Here is a 9193-nt window from a genome sequence, read left to right as displayed (position 1 = left end):
GACTATTTATGCCATTATTTTTACAATTAACAACGAAACAACATTGGTGCCCCATATCAAACATTACACATTGTATTATATTTTATGAGTTTTGATAGATGACAAACCACAATCAGTGTCGATTTTGACCACCGCAAGCACTGCGATCGCTTTGCTTACCCCCTCCATGCACTTCGCACGAAGCCAATACCATATCGATGGCATCTTTGGCCATAGTACGAACAATTTTAGCAAGAAATGAACGCGCATGTGACATCCCTTGAGTTGCAGGCTTCCATAGGTTACGGTGACCGCTTTCCATCAGGCGGGCCGTATACCTGTTTGTCACCGACGTGGTATAAAAAAAAACTTAGATCCCTTGATAAGAGGGTGCGCCCACTGGTGACAAAGTCGCTCGGCGACTTTTTTGTCGCATGCATCTAGTATATTTATGGCCATTATGGGTTAGTTAGTATGAAAGTGCTCACATCAGCAAGTGTGCCCACTCTCATATAAACCCATAGACTAGATGCGTGAGACAAAAAAATCGTCGAGTGACTTTGTCGCCTGTGGGCGCACACTCTAAATGAGTATGAGTATGGAATTAAGTGTCAGTTTGCTGTCGTTTATGGAACAAGCAAAGTAAATTACGTAAACTGTATCTGCACTATCGTCTATCGCGCGACCATGCTTCCCGTGCTGGTAAGGCAACGTTTACGAAATAGTCCTATCCTATACTACTATACTCTATAACTTATGTATTCGTTATCCATTTCTTATTATATGCGGTAAATCATCTTTGTTCGGAATATGAATAATTTATTATAGGTCTATCAAATTATACGGCATTTGGTGATAACTTACTACAAACTACTTCCTATCTTCCATTGTAGTAATATTTGTTCAAAATTGTTGCCAACCAGTTTTCTGTGAGTTTCTGTATAAATAACGCACCAAATCAGGAAAACAGTAGAAATGTCAGGAAAACGGTAGAAATTAGACTGTTCATTGGTAGTTTTTTTAGTATACGCTGGTATCCCTAGATCTGTCAAAACTTTATGGCTATGTTGGCAATAGTGCTTGCTTCTATCAGCACAGCACTTCGCTCGTCCAGCAGTTTTCGATAATATTCGGTTGCGTGATAAGCCTACGTGTGTGAAAACATTCAATTTATTTTCCTCTCTAGATCACGTAAAACGTGTTATTCGATTGAATTATCTCGTGTATCCGCGAGCGATCGAGTATAGTCGCAATAACGGGTGTGGATCGTGAATATTTTATTAGATTCTAGAAAAAAAGTGTTTGATTTGACATCTTGCGTTTCGCAAGTTTGACAAAGCTGTTTATTTGTGTATGCCGTGATTGTCGTGTGTAGATTGGGAGATATTATTGGTGTTTTATTGGTGCGTTGGTAACAGGTGAAGTGGTGAACGAAGTGTTTCTGTTTTAGTGAAGTTTGTTTGGATTCGTGATGTGTCTGTGCATGCGTCCAGCTCGCTCAACCATGGTAAGATCATGAAACTCAGCACCTACCTAATTAGCATTAGCAACATACTTTTTAACGTTTTTGAGTATTACATCACATGTTTACGTTAATGTGACATGTCGTTTGGCTGTACTTTTGGTACTTATGATTAGTAAATAGTTGTTGCTCAAATTTCATTATCTAATTATCACTAAACTTGGTGTCTACTATATTTATTATAAATTTGATTATCTTAAATTCATAGTATTTAGCGTAAGTCTGGGAACTTGTTTGCAACACCCTACCTGGGTCAATGAGATTCTTTAAATTGTTTTGTGACAACTTTTTACCATGGTACAATAAACAATAGTATGATTATGATTACACTTATTATGAAAAACATTATTAAGAAAATATAGGTATTCATAAAGAATCAAGGTCATATTTGTAAATAATAAGAATAGGTATGTTTATTGTTTTTTAAATCATGGTTAAAATATTATAATTTTGTAATGTCTGAGATGTTGTAAAATTGTAATGCCCGAGATGACAAACATTTTGTACTATTTATACTAACTAGGTGTTCCTATGGCTTTTTAATTTCTACATTTTGTACTATATTTCTTTTGTTAAATTAGTTGTGTTTGTAAAAATATCATCATGTAGAAGAAGAGATTTCAACCTTATAACACAACACAAGCCTTCTTGAGCTTACCGTGGGCCTCAGTCAATCTGTGTAAGAATGTCCTATAATATTTATTTATTTATTTATTTTATGTGTTTTAAATTGAGTTGAAAAGTGGTAAATCACTTTCTTGGGTGACTGTACCTTGTTGCTTTAAATCGTTTGACAATTTCATATGACATTTCAAAGAAGATGTTAATGTCATTATTTGGATTTCTTTCAACCCCTTTTGCCAAGAGTGGCCCTGAAACTTAGTAGTTCATGTGCTCTGCCTACCCCTTTATGGGATACAGGTGTGATTATATGTATGTATGTTAATGTGACAAGGTATAAATCATCACATATTTATGCCGGTATTGTACCTAGGCAGATATGTTATGCCAGACCTGACCAATATCAATAGTGTTATTAAAATAATTTAATGATAAAAAAAAATTCAAGTTTGATGTTTACAATAACCACTGTGCAGTCTTGATTATCAAAGTTGTTGCTAACTTAACATCATCTAACTATAACCTCTAAAAGGCCAATAAATAAAAAAAATAATACAGCCATATTTTCATTTAAATAATTGTAACCATATTTCAATTAATTAATTTGAATTTGATTTTATGTACATGTTGTACTACTAATCTAAGTTGGACCATGAGATAAATATTAATAAATAAATATTATAAGACATTCTTACACAGATTGATTCGGGCAGTCAAAAGAGCCTATTTGAGATTGCTTCAATATAATCCATTCTTTTCTAATAAGATTCTTATAAGATTGCTATTAGCTATAGGTAATAGAACAAATGCAATTTTTATAAATAATTAATAATTTTGGAGAGCTGTGATAAGTTTTAAATACAAATCGTCACTACTTTTAAAAAAACTTGTATCTTCGTCTGTCAATGAATTATGATTTTTATTAAAACATAAAAATTAAAACGACCGAAGGGAGTGTTTTAAATCGACACGAGTTACCAATCTCCTTTTCGCACGTGTATCGTACGACGTTTTTCAGTACAGATGAGCCTCCGAAGTTTCGACCTAGCATATAATGAACCACTTCTCGCACTAGTGCGTAAAAAAACACCATCTGTACTGAAAAGAAAATTGTAGTAAGTATGCATGGAATGCATATAGACTTACTGCGTTTTGACTTTGAGGAGCAGCGTGAGATACAAGATTTTTTTCAAAGTACATAATAATGAAATGTAATATTTTGAGAGTAGAATAGAAAACAATTACTCAAGAGCAGACACAAAAAGTTATATAGAATTGGAAATTACAGACAAGCAGGGCACACACATCAAAGTAGAAGAAGAGGTTAGCTGGAAGAGATCCCTTAAAGGGATAATATCGCCTTTGTACATAACCGTTATAATTATTCTCTGTACATGTAATTTGTTCTGTACAATAAAGTGTTTACTACTACTACTACTACTACTACTACAAAGTACACTAGTTGATGTGAGAGAAAAATTAAGTCACAAAAATATTATTTATTGTATAGAATCTTATCAACTTAGATATTGACACTGACTATCAAAATATCAAGTGTAATGGGGTGATAAGATAGGCTAGCGGTGATAATGCTTAAAACTAAATAAATATATATTTAAAAATGGCCTTGTTGATACCTATGCTAATTGAAATTTATGAAAAAAAAATCTGTTGGCCTGACTACTAATCCGATGGGACTGGGTTCAAATTACATTTAGGACATTTGATATGACAGATACAGATATTACACTTGTCTTATAGTCCGGCAACACATCTCCAGCCCTTCTTGTGTTGATTGCTTACCATCAGGCAACCTGTCTGCTCATTTGCCTCCTATCACTTAAAGAAATTTGTAAACAGCAGCAATGCCTAGACCTAAATAATCTTTTCATTACACCCGCACCTTAAATGTGCTATTCCACGCAGGCGGAGCGTGAGTTATAGAAAAATCGTTTTCCCAAGGAAATAATGAAATTTCTTGTACCATACTGAACTTTTATCTATTTGCATATTTTTTACATTGCGAGTGTGATGAAAAACATTGTGTGTAACTCGGGGAGTATGAATATTACTAACTCGAGTCTTTAAATCGCTCCGGCAAGCTGTCGCGATTTAATTTACTCTCCTTAGTAATATTCAAGTTCCTCCCCTTGTTGCACAAATGTACTATTATCTTATATTTTATCAACCTACTTTAGTTTAGAGTCCAATATCCTGCAACACTGCTGCATAATCATAAAATACATTGTATTGTAGTACGCTAGGTAATTACTTAGCACCTAATTATCGCTATATTGCATTGTCTTTCCTGTGATCATGCTCATTTTGGCAACAATGTGTATATAAAAAAAAACTACAACCATCATCATCCTCCTTGCGTTATCCCGGCATTCGCCGCGGCTCATGGCGCGGAGCCTGGGGTCCGCTTTGACAACTCATGGCAAGATTTTGTGTGATGAGCATAGATGTTTGGTCCTGTCATGGATGTTTTCTATGTATATACTGCTGTCCCTTTACTCCCTTTGTATCTCACCAATAAGTCGGAACGGGACAAACGGACTTTATCGGCTTGATAACTTCAGTGAACGTTTATGAATGTTGTTGTCTATTGTCTAATTACCCACAGTGACAATTTTATCCCTATTTCTTGGTTGATGAGTAACATTGTTACTCAGCGTCAATATTTCTTTGATAAACAGGCAATGAACGTCAAAGTGTCGGACGACAATTTTATTGTCATTATTGTGGAATAGATTTATTGTAAAAATAGGCACCAGTAATTTGAGTTTTGTATTTGCAGTGTTCAAAGTTCTCATTACCATAAGGTACAGCGGGGCAAATCACGACTGGGGGCAAATGTAACTGGTCCACTTTTTCCATGTTTTAGAATGTTTGCATTATTATAGAGTATCCGGGTTATATATGGTAGGCGTGTTCAGCAGTGGATATATGTAGAAATCAACATCGTAGTGTAATAATGGAAAAAATGGATCAGTTACAATTGTCCCCCAGTCGAGGTTTACCCCGCTGTAACTTACCAGTTTTTTAGTGTTTTGTTGAATTTTATGGTTAATCTTAAGAATATCCTATAGTTATAGGTAACCTGTTTATAAATATGTAGTTTAAACATGCTAGTTACGTAAATACATGGTAAGATTGATTTAAATTTAATCATTTAATAATGTACATATAATTACAGGGTACTATTAAACTTCTTGTTAAGCGAATTACGTTAGAATAAATTATATTATCCTTAGCAATAATCGGGTATGTAATGTAATTTTAACATTGAAAATGTTAAAATTAAATCATAGTTTAACTCCCCAGCATTTTACACTGGGTCGGTAGCACCGAACGGTAACGGATTACCGAATTTAGCGTTCATAGGAATTCATCGACTTCTGCTGCATGATGTTGATATGTCTGTTAACTGTAGTTGATGCAATTGGCTCCTAATCACATTTCGTATAATATTACTATTAGAATAGTGCGATGTTGACACTTTTTAATTTCTTCTTGTTTTTAGCCAGACCACAGAATATATAATAGTACAAGCCAGACTGTATATTGTTAAACTGATTTTAAATCTATTTCTATTCAGTTCACATATGTTTCATTCTTGAGCTAAATTTGTACTCTATTTCAACTCAATAAAGTTTAAAAATAGGCTCATAATCCTTGGAGCCATAAAAAGAAATCGCGTGCCGAGACGTATCTCAGTTTACGAGGGGTCAATGACCGATATCGGGGTCCGAACAAAACTGGGGGTAAGTAATTCGGTTTAAAGATCTTTATTTCTCAAAAGAATAACAATAATTCACTTATTTGAGAAAAAAAATAACAAATATTTACAAATAGTTTCGTGAGCAAAACACTTTTTAAACTTAATGATCGTTTCGTGCCGCGCTAGTAAGTTGCTATAACAAAAACATAAAGATTTAATATAATTATAACATAATTGATCGAAGAAATTGATTATTATGATTGGTTTCCTAGTTAATTTGTTACTAAATGCATACTTGCATACTCTTATATAAATGGGAAAGTGTGTGTGTGTGTTTATGTGTCCGTTGTTTGTCCGTCTTTACGGCAAAACGGGGTGACGAATTACGTAATTTTAGTTGAAGGGATGGAGAGTGAAATAGGCTACTTTTTGTCTCTTTCTAACCCCCCCACTTCCCTAAAATAGGGGGTGGAGTTCGAATTTAACGCGAGCGAAGCCAAGCAATAGGAAATTGAAATGCATTTACAGTCAAGAAACAACTTGAAACAAGTTTTGTTGCCTATTCATTCTTACTTCCTTCCTTAATACGATTAAATTACTTCCTGACCTTTGCAAGTCTTACAAAGTGACCTCAACCATCTAATTCGTATTTGACTTCGTTACTTGTCTGAGCGAATGTCACTTAAGTAGGTACCATCCATAAATTATGTCCCTCAAATTTCAGGACATCTAATTAAACCTTTTCTGAGGTCCTTGTCACAGATTGTTACATTTTAGTCCCCTCCCCATGATCACAGTCACACACCGGACAATAGCGATCAAATATATGAAAGAAGCGCGTTCTTACGCACACATAGGCGAACGCATACCATGCTTGTATGAGTGAGATACTGGTATGACAGGTCGACTGGTCGCGATCTTCACTCTCGCGCAGTCAAGCGATGTAGTTCAAAAACGAGATTAGATTTTCGAAGTATACCCTCAGAGGCCTGAGTGCACGCTTATATAAGGTGCTAACAAATTAGTCACGGATATTTTTACGGCTGATAGTACTCCGCTCCTGGAGTATATTTATGTATGAAACATCATAGGTTTTGTTATGTTTTTTTAGAGAAAACTAGGAAACAAATATGCTATGTTAAAACACCCCGTTAATAAAATTATTAAATGAGACCTCTCTAGACACTGTTAACGTGACATGAGAGACACTGTTAAGGGTGATTCTCTGTAAGGATGTTCAACAAACAGTCCCCTGGCAATGATTTTTTAAAATATTTATTTATAAAATCAGAAATAGTTTGTATAATTTAATTAAGGCAAATGGGTTTTATTAAATTATACTAACTATTTAGGATTTCATTAATAAATATTTCAAAAAATCATTGCCAGGGGACTGTTTGTTGAACATCCTTACAGAGAATCACCCTTAAACATCCTGACAGGCAATTACATTACAGAGGATGGTTATTTAGAAAATAAATTAAAATATTTTTTTTTGTTAAGGGTATGAAAACAAAAAAAAATCATGATTTTTTTTCAGTAATTTCTAGTGAAAGTTCATTGTTTTGATGTTAATTAACGTCCCTTAAATTATCCGTGACTAATTTGTTAGCACCTTATATTGGTGCTGGGCGTGAGGCGTGCTGTCAAACAATTGAAGCTCATACAGGTGCCCCGTGAGGCGGCGCTGCATAGGGTGGACGCGGGCGATTCCGCCCCGCTGCCCGCTCCAAGCTCGCGGTACTCAGAGTTGAAGAGTTACGGCTCAGCCACGACATTGGTCTAAGCGCGGCAGCGGTGAGCGGCGGCCATACAATGGAGCGAGACACAGCCATGGGACTTTTCATTCGCACGTATGGCTGCCGCTCACCGCTGTCGCGCTTAGACCAATGTCGTGGCTGGGCCGTTACGCCGTGGCTTGCGTGGGCGACGGTCGCGCGACGGCGATGCGACGCATACGAAATCAAACCTTATCGATATGGAAGTATGACACGCGACGGCGACGGTCGCGACCGTCGCCCATGCAAGACACGGCGCTAAAATAGTAACGGGTATTCATACTGACAAATCGAGGAAGATATGTGCAGGAAAATGTTCCACATAGCGTGTTAATTAACAATTGCATCTTGCATAAGCGTAATTCTATAGGAAACGGCGCTCATCTTGTTATATAACGTGGCTGTTATGTAGGCTGTTTGATTAATTAGACGGGAAGTGGAGATTTCCTTGAGATAAAAGTTTTCTGCTTATGAAAGGTCTAATTCGAACAAGTTACTGTATGACATAAAGGAATAAGTAAAGAAAGAGTTCGAACTCCATACTTCAGTACCTAAATGCGAGTTATGTGTAGTGACATCTAGCGTCAATCACTGTATGACTAATAGATACAGACAGCCTCATATATCGGAACGGGCAGTGCTCACAAATATCAGAACACGCCTCTGCCTTCATCACTAAAGCGTTAAAGTGCCTGTTCCGCTCCAATGCAGATTTTTGCCAATGTAAGGCGTAAAATACACAGAAGGGACACTTAAGCCCGCAAACACTTAAGCGACGCGGCGGCGCGGGCGTGGCGGTGGCGCCGCGTCGCCTTTCCTGTACAAAATGTACTCAGGAGACTTTTTTTTAAATTAATCACGGGCGGCGCGACGCGGGCGTTCGTTCCGCGTCTTACGACGTGCGACCCTACGGTGTATTTTACGCCTAAATCTATAAAACTACAACGTTTAACACAATACTGTGCTATTAAAATATCTGTAGCAGAACTTAGCCTGATTGCCTCTGCAGCTCACAGATATTAGTATACTTCACTTCTCTATCCTATTCTATCTACTATATTCTTCCACTCTGTACTTTCCCTTCAGGCCGCGCCACTGATCACTCACACCGCAGCTGTAACTGGCCCCAGGCGCGGCCAAACAGCAAACATCATGTATAAAAATAAAATCACAAATATTAGTACATTTAGTATAAAACTGTGCAGTTGCAGTTACCAGCACTTATATATTAATCATAGTAGCTTTGTACTTTGTATAATTTATTGAAATTAATTTTCATAGAGTACAGTCAAGTGTAAAAATATGGGTGCGTACAACTTATCAAAAATATGTCCCATAGCACTTTATGTCGGCGGAATAAGGTCTCGGTACATATTTTTGAGCGGATAAAATCGATACGTATTTTTGCACTTGACTGTACCTACCTAGTCTGTTAATATTTTTTTGATGAATTCTTTTGAATGTTAAATTGTATCTTGTTTTTTAATGCATGTTAATTATAAGATGTAATGTTTTGAAAAGGAGTGGCCGCCGAGTTTCTTGCCGGTCCCATAGTGGATACCCCCTCCT

The 9193-nt window shown here is 36.4% G+C and overlaps 1 protein-coding gene across 1 annotated transcript in view; it reads left to right on the top strand.

Annotated features, from left to right (window-relative positions):
- Nucleotides 1-1063: 1063 nt before the first annotated feature.
- Nucleotides 1064-9193, top strand: part of LOC125232221 (E3 ubiquitin-protein ligase RNF144A) — a 269452-nt gene continuing 261322 nt past the window's right edge. Inside the window, exon 1 of the mRNA XM_048137858.1 lies at nucleotides 1064-1486. The gene's annotated coding sequence lies outside the window, so the exon portion shown is untranslated. The remainder of the gene's footprint in view (nucleotides 1487-9193) is intronic.

Source organism: Leguminivora glycinivorella, chromosome 12 (genome assembly GCF_023078275.1).
Source record: "Leguminivora glycinivorella isolate SPB_JAAS2020 chromosome 12, LegGlyc_1.1, whole genome shotgun sequence".
NCBI lineage: Eukaryota > Metazoa > Arthropoda > Insecta > Lepidoptera > Tortricidae > Leguminivora > Leguminivora glycinivorella.
This window is presented reverse-complemented; position numbering and strand designations above follow the sequence as displayed.